The following is a 22438-nucleotide window of genomic DNA, read 5'->3' on the forward strand; positions in this document are numbered from 1 at the left end:
CATACCTCTCTAGGCCCCGCCAAATGCATCAACTACACATTCACACATGTTACATCACGTACCCCATTGATCTAAAAAGCCCTCTCTTCACGTTTATTTCGCATACAACATTCCTTTTGAATAAAGTGTGGCCAAAAAATTATTTTAGAGTTTCTACATATATACAACATTACAAAGTTATATGGAGGAGTACGAACGCTAATTTGCATTGCATGGTGCCCACAATGATATTTATTCCGCACTGTGAATTTGTATATTTTTATACTATATACAAAGTTAGTCATAATAAAGAGAAACGAAGAGCATCTCTCTCTCCATCGCATACCCCCCCCTGTACGCCCCTTTCACGTATGCACACAAAACTATCTCCAGGTCCTCTAAAAGTAAGCCCCCAGAAAATTCACGCGTGTTTCATCTTTCTCTCGCGATATATGCAATGACGATCATTGTATTTGAAGCGAAAGCACGATACATACATTGGACTTCATAATCCACTCATTACGGTCACCGTTTACGTTTAGTGGTTATTATACAGTCACGGGCTCACCGTACAACTTTGTATTTGCTCATGACATGACTAGTTGACCAGTTAAACGCTCCACGTGGCACCTCTAGTGTTGCATCACATTATCTCACTACCATCGTGCCCACCTGTCGACTTGTATCTACTCTACATCTACACTATTATAAAATACATAAAATAAAATACACTCTTATAAAAAACAGAGTTGGTGATGATGGTGTGCCTGCCATCCTGCAATATAGGCTGTCCGATTTATATCTGACGGATAGGAAAGAAACTATGGCAATTTTGCAAAAAGGTACCCACACACCTCTCCACATTTGCAAATAAGGCCTTCCATCGTTCATCCTTTTCTCTCACAAGATAAACAAGTCATACAAATGCATCTTGATGTTACGTGCAACGCATGAGCATCTTGCTAGTAAGAATGAAAACAAACGACAAAAAATATTTTGACGGTGGTTCGAAGTCATGACCGCGGGCACAGCGGACAAGGTGGCCTTGTATTGGTATGCTGAGCCGTCTGTTTTAACACACAGGAGCTGGTGTGGTGATTATACACACACGCACGCATGCACACAAACTCCATCCACGCAACACTCACACAAACACATGCACCCACGCACGCACGCAACACTCACACGTACACACACAGCCATGCACGCACGCTAGACTCAAACGCACACACACACGCATGCATGCACACACCAGTACACCACACGACCAACACACACTCTCACGCTCAAGTGCTCAACCTACACGTGCATGCGCACACATCAGGCCCTGACAGACACATACACAACCAGGTGATTCCCGCGCACGGGTTGGAGCCTTGTCGCGCCTGCGTAAATTTGTGTTTATCTGACCTTTTCCCTATGCGAACTGGCAGGTGGGACCCACAAGGAACATGGTCAATTTAACTAGTGAACATGGCGCCACGCAGACTATTTGGCCGGTCAACAGAGTGCAATCCGATGCTGAACTGTGAGCAAGTGACCGGATAATCACCGCAAAACGTATATAGTGATCGTAATCAGCTTATTCTGAAGTTCGGTGACCGTATTACGCTTTTCTCTCTGTAGGCCCTCCAAAACTACATCTCTACACGTTCTCGCATGTTACATCTAACAACTATGCAATACAGCACTACTACTACACTCTAACACAATAAATCATATGTGTTTTTAGTTTTACTAGATATCATATTGTTACTTATAATTATTCAGTTTGCATACATTAAAATTGCCTTTGAAATGTATGGCCAGTATCATCTACCGCGCGGGAAAAATCCCGCCCTTTCCTGTTTAATCGGGTTTGTATCGATGGATCGTGCGAAACAGCAAAACTATAGTACTATACAGTACAAGTGACAGTTCACTGGGCCGTCGTGTCGTCTACTCCTCCGTCGTAAGAGTGGAGCGCTCGCTTTCATAAATCTTCTAGTCCCTTTCGCCGACATGTGGGACATCAAGCTACCGGGTCCACGTGCCATACCGGAATACAGTGCAGAGCAGCCGGGGTGAAGCACCCCAGTCATGGCGCCGGCGTAGTAATGAGCAATGAGGCGTCAAATCACAAAGCTGCACCTTTCCCGCAGTTAAGTTGGAGGGACGAAGTAATAATGCTAAAAAAAGAAGTTGGAGGGACGAAGCAACCATCATTTCACTCGTTGCTGAATCCGCTTCTCCCTCATCTTCTTCAACTTAACCACGTGTTGCTTCTGCCGTTGTTCTGCCTCATGTGGGACGCGGATCAGCATGGTAAAGCACTGACACGTGGGACCGCATGTTAGCAAACCGCCAGGACAACGTCCTCCGAAAATAAGAAACCTCCCCCGCCATCCGCACGGCAAAATCACCTCCTTTTTACTAATCTTTGATTCTATAATTTTTTAGATCAATATAATTGAGATTTGTATAGATAGCACACAGGAGCAAAACCAAGTGGTACGGTTAAGGGCATCCACAATGTGTAGCCAAATGTGAAAATAGCTTTTGGCATCGTGGGAACCATTGTGGACGGTGTTGCCAAAGCCAAAAAGATGGAACCGAAGCTCCCTGATTGATTGATTGAAGGAATAGAAAAATGCAACGTCTCTCCTCTTTCTCCCATGCTTGGACGCATGTAGTATAGTATAGAGCACAGAGTCTACTCCCCTGTCCCTTCTATCACAAATCACAAAGCAGTGAGGCGTCAAATCACAAAGCACGGATGAAGCAACCATCATTTCACTCTTCGCTGACTCCGCTTCTCAATTGTCTTCTTCGAGAAACCATCTCACTGCACTAGTACTCCTAGTAGTAGTACTAGTAAAGGACTTCCTGGATGCAAATAAGGCGGTTGTCTCGGCTTGCAGGCGGCACTTGCGAACGACTTACCGTGGTCTCCCTCAATGGTGTTCTACGTCGAACACACTTCGCCAAACCACAAAAAAAATCATCGACGTCACCGCAATGGGCAAGGAATTCAAATATAGTTACTACCTCCATTTTTTTGTACACAAGGCCAGTATATCAAAATTACAATTTGCAAAGGGACACTAACACTAATCGAGGAAAAATTGATGGGGTTAGCAACCAAGGACATTAATATCCCCTGAATGCATGCGGAAGTGAGAAGGTTCGTTTGCATGGCGCTGCATTAATCAAGCGATGAGGAGTGAGATGGTTAGCTCTTTGGTCTTTCAAGAAAAAAATACACATTAATTGACACGTGAAACGAGGATTTGTATCAAAGGAAAACCCCGCCTTTCTTTTTTAACACTAGTACTCCTAGTACGTACATACTTATCCTGTTTGGGTCTAGGCCTTGCATTACCAAACTTTGCCACACATTTTTTCCAACCTTGCCTAAAGTTTTCAAAATGAGAAGGAGGTACACTTGTGCACGGCTGTCACGATCGCACAGCACCCTCACACGGTCGCTCCTGCATGCCGCGTTCGCACCGCACCCTCACACAGTCGCTCCTACACGTTGCAAACCCAACCAAGGGAACGCACCCTCACTGACACGTGTTGTCGCATGTGAACAAACCAAACTCAGCCATCCTATCGCTGACACATAATTTTCGTTCATAGAGTATGTTTATCCAACCGCATGTTGGGGAGTATCCGTACGGCCCGTGCGGTGGTCTGTTGGGGAAGAAGAAGAGGTGAGGAAGAAGGAAAGAAGGGTTAGGAGACGTAGGATATTCATCCAACCGCCTGAAATGGTAGAATGACCCAAGTCAGGCAACTTGCATAACAAATAGTATGTTTTTACACAGCAAAAGATCCATAAAAACAACAACATAAAGAAAAAACTATCACTGCTCACGGAAAGAGACGGCCTCATCGTCTTTGGCTGCCGACACGAACCAGCTGTCGCTACCGACGTGTGTCTCCGCACCGTGGTTGTCCTCGGCCTCCAGCTACTCGTTCAGGCGGAGCGTGAGGGAGCTCTGCACGGATGAGAGCACAGCCCGGTTCAAGTCGAGGACGTCCGATTCCGCCTGCAAGAGGGTCTCGATGGCAGCGGCATCCGTGCGCTCCGCGTCGACTAGAGCCTCCGCCGCCCGGTTCAAGTCCAGGACTTCAGGTTCCGCCTGCAGGAGGGCATCGATGAGAGCGCCATCCGCGTGCTCTAAGTCGAGTCGAGCCTCTCCCGCCCGGTTCATGTCCAGGACGTCCGGTTCCGCCTGCAGGAGAGCCTCGATGGCAGCGGCATCCACGTGCTCTGCCTCAAGTTGAGCCTCCGCCGCCCGGTTCACATCCATGACATCCGGTTCCGCCTGCAGGAGAGCCTCGATGGCAGCGGCATGCGCACGCTCCGCGTCGAGTTGAGCCTTTGGCTCCCGGTCCTCCTTTAGTATCGCCATGTTGAACTGCTGGTCCGCCTGCACCATGGGGGACTCGTTCGCCGGCACGAAGTCGACGTCCATCGTCTCATACCCATCGGGGGCCTTCTGCACCGCGACCTTCGCAGTGAACATTGGATCAGCTTCCTCCTCCTCGTAGCTTGGCTCCAGAGAACTTGGGGATTGGCCCGCCGCAAAGCGAGCTTGGGAACGGAGGTATGTGGCACCGACCGCTGCCACGATTTCTGCGCGGCACTCCGGCGTCAGCATCTTGTAGTAAGTGATCTTGCGGCACACCATGGCTTTCCGGCGAACTAGGGGACGCTTGATGCGGGTTAGGGGATCGAAAGGTGGGGGAATGGGCTGGAGATTTTTGGTGTGGTTTTAGGGCAGCCGCTGGCGTAGGCCGAGCAGCGCAGGTTCTGGTGTGAATAGTGGTTCCGGTGACGACCGGTCAATCGGTTTTGACTGTACATCGCTTTTGTCACATTCGGGTTGCAGCCCGGCATGCTGGACCCTCCACGTCGCCACCGAATGGAACGCGCTTCGTCTTGCGTTTTCGCTCGCTTGTGGGACCACAGTTGAGAGCAAACCGACGTCCCTCCCCCTCCCCCGCCCGTGTCATTTATTATACCACCAGTCCCTTCATTTTATGTGGAGTAAATAAAAACAGAGGGTGTATACTATGGATGAGGATCCCATGACGTGGCCGAACCCATTGAGTAACTAACATGCGGGGCCTAGCAAGCTTGGGGTCCGCCAGTAAGTGACCGAAAGGGAGGGTAAGGTAGGGATACCTACGTCATTGGATCCACTTCCACTATACTACTTTGACCAAATGTTAGAGTAATAATATATGACATGCAACTTACACAAATGTTAGAGTAATAATATATGACAAGAAATTTACACAAAGCATACAGGGTCTAATGCGTTTTTCGAGGCTAACTTTGACCAAATGTTAGAGTAATAATATATGACATGCAACTTACACAAAGCATACGGTCAATTTCGTATCTGAATTCGGATTTATTGGTCCCCGTTGTGTTTCATGCCAAATTTTGACCATAGATTAAACTAAAAAAATGTTCACGCATGTCACCAAACATTATATTTTGAAAACTATGTTCAAATACGAATCCAATGAGATAATTTTTCTTGACATGCATTAACATTTTTTTAGTTAAATCGTTAGTCAAAATTTGACACAAACTACAAAGGGGGCCTATAAACTAGGACGGAGGTAGTAGGCGCGGTGCATTAACTTCTACCTCATTTCTTGTTTTTGACATATCAACCAATAAGACATGAGGGTGTGCATGCTTTTAATGACCTGAGACTATCAAACATGACATGCAGTGGTTAGTTCATTGCATGCAATACTATTAATTAGCAAATAAACATTAATGTCTCTTGTTTTCCCCTCCTCCATGGTCACGGTGCACAACCTAAGATGACTTACTCACCTATGTGAAAGGAGTACTATTAATCTTGTCAATAGTCAAATTGGAAACCATCTCGAGTACAAATCTAGGAGTACGTACGAATCTAATAATATTGATTGGGCGTTGTTGAATGTTGATACCTTTTTATCATAGTAGAGATACTTTGACTACACATAAAACTTATATGTAAAGTAGAAAGGATAGGAGGGAGTATATTGTACGTTCAAAAACGAAACGAACATTGAATACCCTTTATATATGATTTGCGGATGCTATGATCACCGGTTCAAAATTTTGAATCCGCCTTAGGTATCACGTGCCCCCACTCGTTCCCTCTCGATTTCATCTCGGGGTCCGAAGATCTATTGAAATAGGACTAGGGTGGGTACATGCGAATGATACTCGGCGGAATGTTCAAATGAGGCATGCAGGAGGATGGACTCGACTGGAGGGCGACATGATCGATGGAGAAGAGGGTTGGAGAGGAATGAGAAATAAGCAAACGCCACATGAACGACTCAAATAAACAATAAGTTGTCTCGCTTGGCCTACATAGTGAAAGGCCTAATGCGCAACGCGGAGCTCTGACGCTCGAATATGGCCGGGAAAACACGGAAACCGACATGTAGGGCATACCCGTCGGGACAACGTAGCGCAGACTAGTCCAATCGAGGAGCTGGCCCACGACCTCCTCGCCACCGACAACCGTTCATGTGGGTCGTTGGGGCCAACAACGGGGCGCAGCTCCATTACCGCCTCTGGACACGGCGACCGCGGTGAGCACACGCTCATATCGTTGATAGACACGGTCGGTTTCAGTGTGCCGAGGGTGGCGTTAGTGTTGTGGCACGACCAACAGTATGTTTGGTTTGTGCCCAAGGTTGCCCCATCAAAGCATTGGGTAGCCAAAATTTTGGTGAGGTATTGGTTGCCCATGAGTTGGCCGACATTGGCAAGAAAAATGAACTAGAGTTGGCTAAAGTTCATTGGCATGCCAAAGAAATGGCAACCATCCAAACAAAGACCAATCTTTGGGTCATGACCAAAATTTTGGTAAGGTGCACTTTGGCCACAATCCAAACACACCCCAACACCCGGCTCGTCGAGGATGCATGGGGCGCTGCGACACGTCCGCGGAGTGGTGTAGCGCGGCCAACTGCATCCTCTAGACCTGAGACCATGCCGGGTCGTCTTGCTTTTTCAATGACATGCGGGGATCCCATTTGACCAAAGGGCATCTCCAACGTTGCCATGACCACAACTGACTACCCTGGCACACCAAAGCCCTCGTCCCTCGCGCCGTCGCGCGGTGTGTTCCCAGCCGGCGCCAGCTTCCCGCATCCATGACGTCCGTTCGTATGTTGTCATTAAGAGGCTCGGTTCCCGAGGAACCAACTCCGGTGACTTAATGACGCACCCGGATGCTTGGCCTCACCGGAATGCGCTACTTAAAGCGGCAACGCCCGGCTAACCTCCACACCATAGCGCATCATCCTCCTACTTGGCACCACATCCACCATGACCGCAAGTGCGAACGCTCAGCGGGAGAGCTTGTCTTCGGGGATGAAGCTCGAGGTCGCCGCCCTCGCTCAAGTCCCCTCTCGCGATGCAATAGCGGCGTAGCCGGACGCGGACGCGACCGCACAAGCGGTGGCCAAGCTGGCGGCCGACGACGGGAGCACCGTCAGCCACGCGTCCTACTTGCCATCGTCCAACGTCCTGCACCGCCGAGGTCGGGGAATCCTCCGAGGATGAGTAGGGCATGGGAGGCGGCATGGCATGGTGTGCCAACTGGCCGGTCCGTATCCCATGTTCTACTCTTCCTCACCGGAGACCGCACCTTCACTTCACGGGTCTTGAACCCCGCCCCCGTACATAGAGATCGCAGATGGAGGACGTCGGTCGCCACCGTGGAATAGGTTTAGGGTCGGGTTTCTTTTATTTTTCTGTCCTATAAAAGTTCAAAATGTAATGAAAATCTGTCGTTTTTGCATTAATCTCGGCGGTGTATATGAACTTTCACAATAATATACATATTGTAGGAGTACAAGCAAGATGCCCGTGCGTTGCACAGAAGATCAAGATCTTGTGGGAAAAAAGGATGAATGAGGGAAAGCCTTATCTGCAAATGTGGAGAGGAGTGCGGGTAAATTGTCTGTCACACCCTAGCTAGTCATGCATTAGAGTGTTGCATCATGTTTATTTTTGCATCAGAAACCTGAAATGGGGATGACAGAACCCCCAGTCCCCTCTGAAACCAATTAGGGTTTACTAAAAACTTTTTCAATGAACCTGAAATGCCCTTCTAAAATGGCCACCATTTTTGTCTTGGTTCAGAACCTCTGCCAAAAGTGATGCACATTTTCCTAGGTCATCTTAGGGTCTTTGAATTAAATCATAGATATTTGAGTTTGGGCATTTAAAATTATATAAAATATTCAGATGCTCAAATATCCCCAAACTAAAATGTTTCATGTTGGAAATAATCCAACTATGGACCAGGAGTAGTTTGGTGATTTTAGGAGTTGCCTAAGTATTTTTAATAAATCAACAAAGTTGCAGAAGTATTAAAAAACAGAAAACAGAAAGAAAATAGCAAAACTTACCTGGCGCCCAGCACCCGGCCCACCTGCCGGCCCAGCCCAGCGCCGCTCCAGCGAGCTGCTTGCCGGCCAGGCAGGCAGGCAGGTGCCCAACGGCGACCGCAGCGCGCGCCACGCACCTGCTCGCCGCCTCGCCGCTCCACTCGCCGGGTGACGTCGTGGATCGCTCCCCCTCTCTCCCCCGAACCCCCCAGACACCCCCTCTCCTCTCCAGCTCCTCCCCCTCGCGCGCCCCAGCCATGGCCGACGCTACCGCCGCCGTGCCTGCGTCGTAGCCGTGCTCTCCGCCGCCCGTGCGTCCTCTCATCGTGTCCAGGAGCTCCGCCGCTGTCCACTTCATCGAGCAAGCCGAGCCCCGAGCGCTCGCAACGCCCGAGTCCACCGCACCGACCTCGCCCGAGTCCGCCGTCGCCGGAGATCCCCTTCAACGCCGTCGTCGCTCCGGTCCATCCCCGGCCGCACCAAGGGCTTCGTCGCACTCACTGTGAGCTTAGCCATCTTCCCCTCCCTTCCGTTCTTGCTCCCGAGCCGTGTAGCGACCTCCCGGAGCTCAACCGCACCCACCGCCGTGGAGCTCGTCGCCGACATGCTCCCGGTCATCCTCCGGCCACTCCACGGTGTCCATCATGCTCACCGCGTCACGTAGCACTTAACTAGCTACTCCCCGCACCTCACCGATCCCCCTAGCGACAAGTTCGACTTTGGCCGAACTCCGGTGGCCGCCAAAGTCGTCGCCGGCGCCAACTCCGGCCACCCCGACCCCAACGGACTCCACCAAGAGCTGCGGCTCGACCTCAGCTCCTCTCCAGTGGCCTCCGCGGCTCGTTTGGTTGCCGGAACGGCAAAAATCACTTCCGCCGCCGCGTCGGGCTCGTCGGCGGCTAAACGCCGGTGCAGCCGACCTGGGTTTGACCACGGGTGGGCCCTGGTTGACTCCCCTGAGTCAATGACAGATGGGGCCCATCCCTGTTAACTAATTAGGATTAGTTTAAATTAATTTTAGTTTAATTAATCACACTGACGCGCGGGACCCACTGTCAGGTTTGACCCGGATGTGTCCCGTTGACCTGCTGATGTCACACTGACGTCAGGCTGACGCAATAATTGATTTTCTGGATTTAATCTAATATAGGAAATTCCAGAATATAGTTTAAACTTTAAAAAATTCATAACTTTTATTCTGTAACTCCAAATCAGACAAATTATATATGAAAAATGATCAGAAAAATCCAATCTATCCATCTGTACTATTATCATGCATGATTAAACAAGTTAACCTGATGTTTAATGCAGAACAAGGAAAAACACTTTAAAGGGCCATGTTTGGGTCTAAAATTTGAATCTTTGATTCAAATTGGTTCAAACCCTTCTGGTCCTAGTTGCATTAGCCCAACTCACTCATATTGCCACGTTTCATGCATGCATCATATTGTTGCACATTGTTTGGTGATGGTTGTGTATCGGTGTTCTTTGCGGCAGGTTCTGCCTCTGAGGAGTACCGTGATTACCCTAACGAAGAACCGTATCAGTGCATCGAATCATCAGGCAAGCAACCAACCATTTGATCATATCGATACAATCCCATGTTCTCGCTCCTGCTCTCTTTTATTGCATTAAGACAACGCGTTTCAAACTGCTGTGTGCTACGGTAGTTGAACCCATTTCCTCTGCATGACCTGTCATTGCCACAGTAACTAGATGAAACCCACTAGCATGTGTAGGAGTTGATTGAGCCATATGTATGTGTTGTTCCTACCTTGCTATGCCTGCTATGCTTAGAGTCGTGTCAGGTCTGGTTCATCTGGGTGATGGGCTAGAGTGAAATGGTTATGTCGGTAATGAGAATTGTGTGGTAAACACGATTTGGTAAAGGTATCGATGAGAGGCCATGTAGGAGTACATGGTGGGTTGTTTCATTGAAACCGACCTTAAGCACTGAGATCTGTATGTGTGATTTAAGATACAGCTACTACCATGCATTGGGCCCTGAAATATGACCCCGCTCGACTTCTTATCCACCCTAGTTCTCTGTCCAGGAGTTGCAAGTAGTTTCTGGTGTTTGTAGCCTACTGGAGGCCGTGGACAGCGCTGACCGCAGGGGTGGGCTGTGATGCGGTAGGTACGTGGCACGGTGTACCGAATACCCGTTAGGTATCTCGGGAACCCTGTTCACATCGTTTGGGGCCGTATGGGAAACCTCGGCCGGACTCCCTGCGGATGGAACCTGGATAGGCGATAAACCTGGACTAGAGACTTAGGTGTTTAGGTAGGTCGTGGTCTACACCCACGTCGGCATTCGCTTGAAGTCTGCCGAGCACATGTCGTGTGCAGACGCTAAGTGGTGGAAACATGTATGAAGAAGTACACCCCTGCAGGGTTATCATGATCTATTCGAATAGCCGCGTCCGCGGTAAAGGACTACTTGGTTGCCTATACAGTTCATAGACAAGTAAATGTAAACTACTAAAAGCCTCAAGATAAGTGTGAGTGCCGAGGATGGCTCTTCCGTAGGAAGACGGAGGTGGATCCTCGGTGGTGTATTGAAGTGGTGAGTAGTGGACTCGTGTACGCAAAACCATTTCAAGTTGGAGTGTCGTAGGTTAGCCTAGCCAAGAGTCAAAGCTGGCTTGCTGCAACAACTCCACCAACCCTTCTTGATAATATGCATGTATGTAGGATCTGATGTAAGTCTTGCTGAGTACCTTTGTACTCATGTTGCTATAATTTACATTTTTATAGAAGACGCTGCAACCCCTTCTGATGGGTTCTACGTAGACGTTGACATCAATGAGTAGGCTAAGGCCCAGGTGGTGATCCTGAGCTTGTGAAGGACCACGTAGTATAGCTAGGCTTTCCAAGCCTCTTTTATTTTACTAGTTGTCTGTACTCAGACAAGTTACTTCCGCTGCTGGTTTGTATGACTGTATGACTTGAATGCTGGGTCGTGTGACCCGTACCTGTGTGTATGATTATGTATGGCTCCCTGAGCCTTAAATAAAGTACTTGTGTCGTAGAGTCATGTTGTGATGCCATGTTGTATTTGCACATATCGAGCATACTATGTGTATGCTATTGAAATGCTTGGTATGTGTGGGATCTGACTATCTAGTTGTTTATCTTTAGTAGCCTCTCTTACCGGGAAATGTCTCCTAGTGTTACCACTGAGCCATGGTAGCTTGCTACTGCTCTGGAACACTTAGGCTGGCCGGCATGTGTCCTTCTTCGTTCCGGTGTCTGTCCCTTCGGGGAAATGTCACGCATTGAGTACCGGAGTCCTGTTAGCCCGCTACAGCTCGGTTTACTGGAGTCCTGCTAGCCCAGTGCTACAGCCCGGACCCTCTTGCTGATGACCGACACGTTCGAAGCTGGGTCATGGATGCCTGTCCCTGTAAGTCTGTGCCACTTTGGGTTTACAACTAGTCATGTCAGCCCGGGCTCCTTAACATATGGATGCTAGCGACACTATCATATACGTGAGCCAAAAGGCGCAGACGGTCCCGGGCAAAGGTAAGGTGACACCCGTGGGGATACCGTGCGTGAGGCCGCAAAGTGATATGAGGTGTTACAGGCTAGATCGATGTGTCATCGAGTCGGGGTCCTGACATTGTCATAGTTTCCTTCCTATCCGTTAGATATAGATCAGACGGCCTATATTGCAGGATGACAGGCACACCATCATCACCAACTCTGCTTTTTATTGAACCGAGACAAATCTAAAAAACCCAACTAAACCAACCTCCCAGCATATCGCGCGGGAAAAGACCCGGCCACGCCGTTTTAGTCGGGATTACCGGATTACTAGTAGTAGTATCGATGGATCGTGCGAAGCAACATTTTTTTTTGAGGGGGCGAAGCACCTAGTTTAAAAGGAAAAATGGGGTACACTCACAGCACTCCTATAGCGGTCGCATTGCACCCCACACACATTCGGTCCTGCACACGGCTCACGCAAATGGAACGCGCTTCGGCTTGCTGACACGTGGGACTGCACTTGAGAAGCCGACCATGCGCCAAACTCCCCCCGCCCACCACGCGAAAATCCTCCCCCCCCCACACACACACAAAAATTCCCCCCAAATTTGATTCAACCGCCCTTCGGCCAAATATGCCCCAAACCCCCCTCCCCCCGTCCCTCCTCCACTCCATTCGCTCCACCAAAGCCGCCCTCCCCGCCACGCCAATACGTCGGCGCCGCGGTTCGTCGAGGGGATGCACGACGATCCTCTCGCTCCCACAGTACGCTCTTGTAGATTGTCGTCCTCTAGCCGCGCCGCCACCTCTGGCTACGTTCTTGTGGAGGCGCACGGCGGTCAGTGCCGCCACCGCTGGCGACGTTCGTGTGGAGACGCACGGCGGTCAGCTTCTCCCACGGTACGCGCATTCTAGACTGAGGCCCCGTTCATGTCGGTGTAGCGCTGAATGTTAGCTGATAGACGCTGTTAATCTCACTGTTTGCTGAAGTAGTTTACTGTCAATATGCTCTGCTTAAGAAGCTTCCTTGCCCTATTCTACACTCAAGCTTCCTTGGCGAAGTAGTTTGCTGAGATGGCATGCCAAGGCCGATTAGTTGCTAAAACATCCTACCATATATTTATTGTGATGTAGATTGCCATGGTTTAGTAGCCAATCTATTAGGTGAAATAGCTCTACACCGTTTTATACTCGATCTTTGTTGCTGCGATGGCCTTCGATAGTTTGATGGATGTGTGCTCGGCCTCATTGACTGCTGAAACAGCCTGCCATAATTTAGCACTCAAATCTGTCTGCTGAATTTTCTTTACATATATTTTGTTACTTAGATCTGCTCGTCCAAATATCTTGCCATAGCTTTAGACATCGACCTATGTATTTTTTTCTGGACTTCATAAAAAAGCATATATGTTTTTCCTGTAATATCTAGTAGAAGAACTAATTTGTATGTCTAACAGATGGACATGACTTGGGTAACTTTTGCTCGAAGATTCTCCGCTGCATATGTCAAGGGGGTTGAAAACTTCATGAACTTTAGCAGAGCTGAGTATGGTGGTCCGAAATCAGATGTGCTCTGCCCGTGTAGCAGTTGTATGAATTCAGTTACAAGACCCCAGTCAACTATGCAAATCATCTACACTTGTATGGGATGTCGGTCACATATACTAGGTGGGTTCATCATGGTGAAGCTGAGAACGTCAATGTTATTGACTACGTGGAAGCAGCAGATCACCATCTTGATCTACCTGATGCTCAGGTGGAAGAAGAGGAGGAGGTGGTGGTGGCGGGGCCAGTGAGTTTGACCAACATTGAAACAATGCTATGAAATGATCGTGCATTCCGTGAACTTTCACCTGTAGAAGAAAAACGGTGGGCCCGCATGTTGGAACAATGCAACGTTGCTGTCACCCCAGGAAATAAGCTGTCAGTATTCTCAGCTATGGTCACCTTTCTTCATGTGAAGACATCTGAGTGGATGACCAACAAATCATTCGATGCGATGTTGGCTGCTCTCCGCAAATCTTTCCCAGATGCGTTTGAGCTGCCACACACCTACAGTAAAATAAAGAATTTCCTTCATGCAGTTGGAATTGGATATTATATGATCAATGTTTGTAAGAATAATTGTGTTCTGTTGCGGAAGGATTATGCCAACTTAAGTGAATGCCTGAAATGCAAATCATCAAGATGGAAAGATGGCGATGATGTGAAGAGGGTTCCTCATAATGTTCTGAGACATTTTCCAATTACACCAAGATTGCAGAGGTTGTTTCATGATGCTAAAACAAGAGAGGATGTACTGTGGCATTCTAGGAACCAGGAGTGGAGAGATCAGAATGTAATGAGCCATCCATGTCATGGTAGTGAGTGGAAAAGCTTCAATGATAAACACAAAGAGTTTGTTGCTGGCCCGAGAAACATTAGACTTGGCTTAGCTTCAGATGGATTTAACCCATTTGGCCACCAGAGCGCCACATATAGCATGTGGCCAGTGCTTGTTATCCCTTACAACATGCCTCCAAATGTCTGCACCAAAGAATCAAACTACATGATGGCCTTGCTCATCCCAGGTCCAAAAAGTCCTAGAAAGGATTTTGATTTGTTCATGGAGCCTCTTGTGGAGGAACTTCAACAGCTATGGAAGGGTGTTCTCACTCGAGACCTATATAGCAGCCCACCAGCTGATTTCTTTCTGCGTGCTATTGTAATTTCGTGCATCCATGATTATCCGGCTTTGGGCACTATGTTCGGGCGAACTACACATGGTTACAATGCATGTGTTCGCTGTGACAGGAATCCGCTGTCATACGCAATACTTAGCAAGATCTGTTACATTGGACACTGCCGTTTCCTTGCCAAGGACAAGCCGCATCCTAGAAAATACCGAAGACATGTGTTCAATGCAAAGCATGAAAACCGTGATGCGCCAAAGAGGCTAACCTCCGATGAGTTGCAAGTGGAATTAGAGAAGGTCAGGCATATTACACTAGGAAACCATAATGGTAATCGTAGCGGGAAAAGGAAGCATGGCATGGTAGAAGAGAAATTATTTTTTACCCGCAGGTCCACTTTGTGGGACTTGGAGTATTGGAAAGATTTGGATCTGCAGCATAATCTTGATGTGATGCACATCGAGAAAAATATATGTGACAGCATTATCGGCACACTTCTTAACATTGAAGGCAAGATGAAAGATACCTTAAAATCTAGGATTGATTTGACACACCCGAGTATCAGAAAGGATTTGCAGGTGCAAGATGAAGGTAAACCACGGGATATGGCACCAGCTGTGTACGTCTTGGACAAGGTAAAAAGAAAAGAATTATGCGAGGTCCTGTCACGTGTGAGATTCCCACATGGATTTGCTTCCAACCCTGAAAGGAGAGACAGTGCAGATGGAAACAAGGTACAAGGGTTGAAAACTCATGACTGCCACGTCCTACTTCAAAGGGTTTTACCTGTTATCCTTAGAGGATTGGGCCGCCCTCACTTATACACATCAGTTGCAGAGTTGGGACAATTCTTCAGGGAACTTCGCAGTAGAAATATCAGGATAGATGCTTTGAAGCGTCTTAGAGACAAGATACCAACTATCCTATGCGACCTTGAGAAGATATATCCTCCAGCCTTCTTTGATGTGGTGGTGCAGTTCGCTGTTCATCTACCTGATGAGGCACTACTTAGAGGTCCAGTACAGTATGGCTGGATGTACCCTATTGAAAGGTGGCTAGGCACTTTCAAGGGCTATGTTAGGAACAGAGCTAGACCCAAGGGTTCCATTGCAGAGGCCTACATTGCTACAGAAGCGTTGACATTCTGCTCAAAATACATTGAAACGGCTGATCAGCTTAGCAAAGAGGTGGGTGAAGACAATACCGGGCTCAATGTTTTTGATTATTTTGTTCGAGTTACAGGGAAGAGTCGACAAGAGGACAAACCTAAAGATTTGGACAAAATGGTTTGGTATGTGTTGAATAACTGTCATGAGATACTACCTTATACCAAGTAAGTGCAGTACTGCAGCTTATACATCGTAATCTACTAAACTTGCAGCACATTCTTATATATTTAGATGTTTGACGTGATCACTATGTTGTGCAGCATCTATAAAGAGGAGTTACTGCTGCAAAATCCAAGAAACATTGACAAACTGGTTATGGCAGGATTTGCGAAATGGTTCAAGAACCATGTAAGCTTTTGAAGTGCACTGTCAGTTTTTTTAATACATTGAGTACATAAGATGATCAGCTTGTCTATTTTCTAACCATAGGTTAAGAAGATGCGGGAGGATGGGTAGGCAGTTGTAGATGCCCTTTACTCACTTGCAATGGGTCCTGATACGTGGGTAAGACATTATGAATCTTGCGTTGTTGGAGATGTGCGCTACAACACCCTTGCACGAGACGAAGGCAGGAAGACACAAAACAGTGCCATCATGAGCACGGATACGCATGACAAAGAGACAACTGAAATGTATGCTAACATAACAGACATTGTTCAGTTGCAGTATATCTCCAGTTTCGAGGATCATCGGTGTGTGGTTCTGTTGTGCTGTCGTTGGTATAACATGTTTTTCAGGATCGCAAAACCCAGAGCTGATGATTATTTAAAATCCATCAATGTCAAGGCGGCGTACCAGACCAACGAGCCTTTTATTTTGGCAAATCAAGCAACACAGATATTTTTCTTGGAAGACACATTTGCATGTAGCGATGACTAGAGAGTATTGCAAAGGTTTGAGCAGAGGAATTCGTTTAATGAAGTTGCACAATAAGACGATGCTTACACTGCTCCTGATGTACAAGATAACACAGATGTTCCTAATATCTTTGAGAACCATCACGACAATGACGCCGGCGAAAAGTTTGCCTGTCGTGTTGTGGACATACAAGAGTTGATCAAGAAGAAGCCAACGTTCGAGGATGTTGAGGACGAAGAAGAAGATGACACCATGGGGAATTACGATTCAGACTGATACACATGGCGAAGATGTTGATGCTGCTACTGCGGATGATGTTTACATTGCTTTTGTCGTATTTTCCTGTCTGAAGACATTTTTTATCTACTATGTGAAATTGTGTTTGCTATGACAACTGAAACCTGATGAACATGTTGTTTACTATTTTGCTGTGAGAACATCACTTGTTATGTATGCTGATTTCTGTTTGGAGATTGTATGACAACTAAAACATGATGACATTGTTGTTTAGTTGTACTCATATTTGGCTGTGAAACTTGAATTTGATGACATAGTTTGTTGTTGGACTGCAATTTGCTCGACGTCTTCGAATGAGAACAAAGCTGACCCGACAGGGTCTCTGCTAATTATTTATTTATATGAGCAAAAGGGGATACCCCTGATTTCCGTTAATAGAAATCATTAGATGTTCACAACACTACGCCCAGCCTGCTACACAGGTTTCATTCATTACTAGTTTTAGCAAAGTGCTCATGTCGTAGCCACTGAATATCTCACGAGTGCTACATACACTTCAAATAAAGAGACCATCATCCTACAGAGCACATCGATTTTGCCCATTATCTTCACAAGCTCTTTCATCTGCTCATTGCTGTCAAGGCCTTTCAGCAACTGTTGCTTGGCCATGATCAGAGGAACTGCATCTTTAACCTTCCGCTCTGCATCTTCCTCTTCTGCCGTTCCTTCGGTTACTTGTCCAACACCCCAACCTGCTGGTATTGGGATTCCTCGGCTAACCAAATAATCAGCGTAGTTGCATTCCCTCACATCAGCAACTTCCCAGAAATACAAATCACACGAATCTTCCCTTTTCTGCACGAATCAAATTGGACGATCATCAACCAAACTATTAAAAAAATCAGCAACTGAAAGCAGCAGAACAACACTTAAACATATTATTACCCCATGATTCGGGCATTTGTAGAAGACTCAGCCAGGGTTGCAGATTGTGGTTGAGATGCGACGGATGACTCTGCGTGATTTTCAGCAGTGGCACCACACCAACGGCAGCGGGTTGCGATGAGCAATCGGCTGCGGTGCGCGTGCCGGTGGGGGTGTGATGAGACCCACAGGCGATGGTACGGGTGGCGACTTGGCGCATATCTGGTTGTTGCCTGCTGAAGAGCAGGTGGACGAGCAGCCAGCGGACATGGTTGCTGCGGCCAGAGCTTCTGATGCTAGGCAGAGTAAGTAGAGAAGAGGAGAAGCGAACGTTGGATATGTCAGTTTCATTACTTGCAGAGTAGCATAGCACCATATATAGTCATAGTCTAGGTTTGGATTCGAACCGGCTACAGGAGCACGTCTTTCTTTTTTCTAAAACTCAGCAACGTCTCTTTACTGGTACACTAGCTTGTTCTGTACGCCTTCCCAAGTCTTTGGTTTTATTTCCCTTTTTTTGCGAGGAAGGAAGGAGGACAAAATTGAGAGTTCCTCGGACTCGAACCCAAGACCTCTCGGTTGAAAACCCAGGGTGCTAGTCACTTATGTGGCGAACGTTCCCTGTGAGGAGGACGGCAGATGAACGCATTTTCCTCGCAGTTTTCTTCCTATATATAAAAAAGTAAGCTACTTGGTATACGCTTAGTCAAAAAACGATTGTGCCAACCTTGACCATTTGATTGACATTCAACGTCTGTCGCGTTTCTTCAGTCTCTCCTTCCTCGAGCCGCCAAAGCCAAACCAGCGCCGGCGGGACCGCCTACTCCCGCCTCCCACGGCTGGCTGTGATCTTCCCCGGCTCCTGTCCGTTCCCGTCCGAGGCCTCACCATCGTCCTCTGCATTGGTTCGCTCGCCGCGGCGCCGCCCTCCGGTGTTGTCAACATGGTCAACAACCGAGAGGAATAAGGAGATGACTGTACATGGTGAGGATGATAGTAGGGACCCAGCAGCGTGCGCAGTAATTTTGTTTTTTCGGGATGGAGAAGGGTATCAACTAGGTTGTGCGAGACCCGTGGCCCGTCTAGCCCAGGCTTTTATTTCATATGTTTAGCACATGACCAGCCTAGTTTGTTTTTTTCCTTTCTGAAAAATGGCTAGCCAGCTATTTTGTTTTTTGCAGAATAACCAACATAGGCCTACTTGCTTTTCTACGCCCTGCTGGGCCGGAAATCTTTCAAGATGAGGAGGGATGCATTTTGCCTAGAAAATGGGCTATAAGTAATAAGAAATGGGCTATAAGTAATAATAAATGGGCTGTAAAATGAAAAAAATACAGGAAACAGGCAATTAGTTCCCAAATACTATTTTCTTTCGGATTTTGATATTTTAAATTTCATTGTTTTTGTGCGGGTAAAATTTCATTGTATTTAAATTAAGGTATATTTAGATTTAAAATTAATTTGAATCTGGCTAGAAATTTCAGGTTGTATGCTGTTTGGGACAGATTTGGAGGCTGACTTGTGGGTCTACTAGGTTGACGTGTACTTTGGATTTGTCAACTTAGTCCACAAATGATTCTAGCAGCAGTGGCCGTTGGATTAGGCCGTGCTGCTTCTTCAATATCTGATCTTCTTGCTCCAGCCGCCCAAACCAGCTCTGGTGGGACTGCCTGCTCCCGCCTCCCGTGGCCGGCTATGCTGCCGCACAAGCCGCACCGCCCCACCCTACTTCATTGCTGGCCAGGCCATTCCTCTACTCACCCACACCTCCTGTTATTTTCGGCGATGGCAGCCGGACCAGTAAACCCTCGTACTCCCCACCGCATGGGCAACCATTGCCGAGTCTTCCCTGGCTCTGTGTCGTTCCCTTCCTAGGCCTCGCCGTCGTCCACCGCCATGGTGCTCTCGGCGCGGCCTGGTCAACGTGGTCAACGAACGACATCCATCGGCCGTGGACTGTACGTGCAAAATAATGATTCCTCCGCCTGACAGCTGGGACCCACTGGAAGGGCCTTTGTATTTAGCGAAAAAACGGTTCCCCCCACTGACATGTCAGACCCACCAGCTATATCTTCGCATGCAAGGAAGTTCCTCCTTATTACGCACAAAAAAAATGAATACCCACCCTGCTAGATGGGACCCACCATAGTGGGAGGATGACTTGTGGGCCAACTAAGTTGACAGGTACGGAGGGCTTTTTCAACTTAGTCAATATGAACGATTCTAGCTCCAGGGACCGTACGATGTCCATCCAACGACCATAGTGCTTCTTCAACCTCTGGTCTTCTTGCTCCAGCCGCCCAAAGCAGCGCCAATCATGCCGCGTGCTCCTGCCTCTCGTGGCCGGCTGTGATGCCGCGGAGGCCTCACCGCTCCCTACTACTCCCACCGCTGGCCTAGGGTATCCCTCTACTCACCCACACCCCCTGTTATTTTGCGGCGACGGCAGCCTCACGCCGCAGCCGAACCAGTGAACCCTCGTACTCCTCTCCGCGCGGGCTACCACTGCTGCGTCTTCCTCGGCTCCGTGTTGTCCCCTTCCTAGGCCTCGCCATCATCCAGACCACCGCCCTGGTGCTCTCGGCGCGGCGTGGTCAACATGGTCAACGACCGACTTCCATCGGAAGAGTACTGTACATGGAGAGGCTGACAACTGGGTCCAGGTGGCCGCAAGGAAGTGCCTCCTTATTACACGCAAAATAATTATTGCTCCACCTGATAGCAGGGACCCATCGGACGGGCCACCTTATTTCACGAAAAATGTTTCCCACTTGACTGTTGGGACCCACCGAACGGGCCAGCGTATTTTGCGAAAAAATGTTCCCCGCGCTGTCAGCTCGGACCCACCGGAAGTGCCTCCTTATTACGCATAAAAAAATGAATACTCCCCTTGCTAGCTGGGACCCACCATGATGGGAGGCTGACTTGTGGGCCTACTAAGTTGACTGGGACGGGGGCCTTTGTCAACTTTAGTCAATATGAACGATTCTAGCTCCAGTGACCGTACGATGTCCATCCAACGGCTGTAGTGCTTCTTCAACCTCTGGTCTTCTTGCTCCAGCCGCCCAAAGCAGCGCCGGTTGTGCCGCATGCTCCTGCCTCCCATGGCCGGCTGTGCTGCCGCGGAGGCCTCACGGCCCCCTACTATTCCCACCACTGGCCAGGCCTTGCGGCGATGGCAGCCTCACACCGCAGCCAAACCAGTGAACCCTCGTACTCCTCTCCGCGCGGGCTTCCACTGTCGCGTCTTCCCCGGCTCCTCGTCGTCCCCTTCGTAGGCCTGGCCATCTTCCACCGCCCTGGTGCTCTCGGCGCGGCGTGGTCAACGTGGTCAAGGAACGACTTCCATCGGACGTGGACTGTACATGGAGAGGCTAACAGCTGGGTCCACGGCCGCAGCAAGGAAGTGCCTCCTTATTACGCGGAAAATAATGATTCCTCCACTGACAGCTGGGACCCACCGGACGGGCCATTGTATTTCGTGAAAAAAACGTTTTCCCCTGACTGCTAGGACCCACCAGCTACATCTTTGCATGGAAGGAAGTGTGTCCGGGCAAAAAAAACAAAACGATTCGCCCCTGTGACCACTGGGACCCACCAGCGACACCTTCGCATGCAAGGAAGTGCGTCCAGAAAAAAACGATTCACCCCCTGACTGCCTGGACGCACCAGCTACATCTTCGCATGCAAGGAAATGCACCGGGCAAAAAAACGATTCGCCACCCTGACTACTGGGACCCACCAGCTACATCTTCGCAGGTAAGGAAGTGCCTGACAGTCGGGACCCACCTGGTCGAAGGGTACGTAGCGTTGTCATTCTGGTCGCGAACATGTACGTACATACTAGTCGTTGTAGAGGCGCGCACGTGTCGTAGTAGAGGCACACACGTGGCATGTATACGTACATACAGTGGCGAGGGTGCAAGAAAGAAAATATGGCCACGTACGTACATACGGGCAGGGTCTCGAACGCCTACTCGCGCATACGTATGGCCAGGGCTTGTGTACATGGCTGGGTCAGAATGGAGAAATAGCATCATCGTCGTGTTCATGGGGAGGCAACGGAATGCGTCGTGTTCATGGGGAGGCAACGGAATGCATCGTGTTCATCGGGAGGCAACGGAACGCGTGGGAGCCAACCGGCTTGGACAGAACAGGCGATGGAAACGAGGCCTGGCATACCACAGAACGGAGGAAACGGACCTCCTACGTTCAGAACGGGGTCCTGTTGATCGGGAGGGGTGTGGTATACCGCAAAACGGAGGAAACAGACCTCCTACGGTCAAAACAGGGGTCCTGTTGATCGGGAGGGGTGTGGCATACCGCAAAACAGACGAAACGGACCTCCTACGGTCGAAACAGGGGTCCTGTTGATCGGGAGGGGTGTGGCGTACCGCAAAATGGACGAAACGGACTTGTGTTGGAGCGCTACAGTCGAAACGGGGGTCCTGTTCAGCAGGAGGGGTGTGGCGTACCGCAAAACGGACGAAACAGACCCCCTACGGTCGAAACGGGGGTCCTGTTCATCGGGAGGGGTGTGGCGTACCACAAAACGGGACTCCACGGGATACTGTTCATCTCCACCGTCGACCTCCTCCAGCCTCCACGGGCTACCGTCGACCTCCTCCAGCCTCCACGGGCTCCTGTTCATTCAGCCTCCACCGCGCGCTACTCCACCGGCTACTGTTCAACCACCCCTCC

The sequence above is a fragment of the Triticum aestivum genome, chromosome 5B, assembly GCF_018294505.1.
Source record: "Triticum aestivum cultivar Chinese Spring chromosome 5B, IWGSC CS RefSeq v2.1, whole genome shotgun sequence".
NCBI lineage: Eukaryota > Viridiplantae > Streptophyta > Magnoliopsida > Poales > Poaceae > Triticum > Triticum aestivum.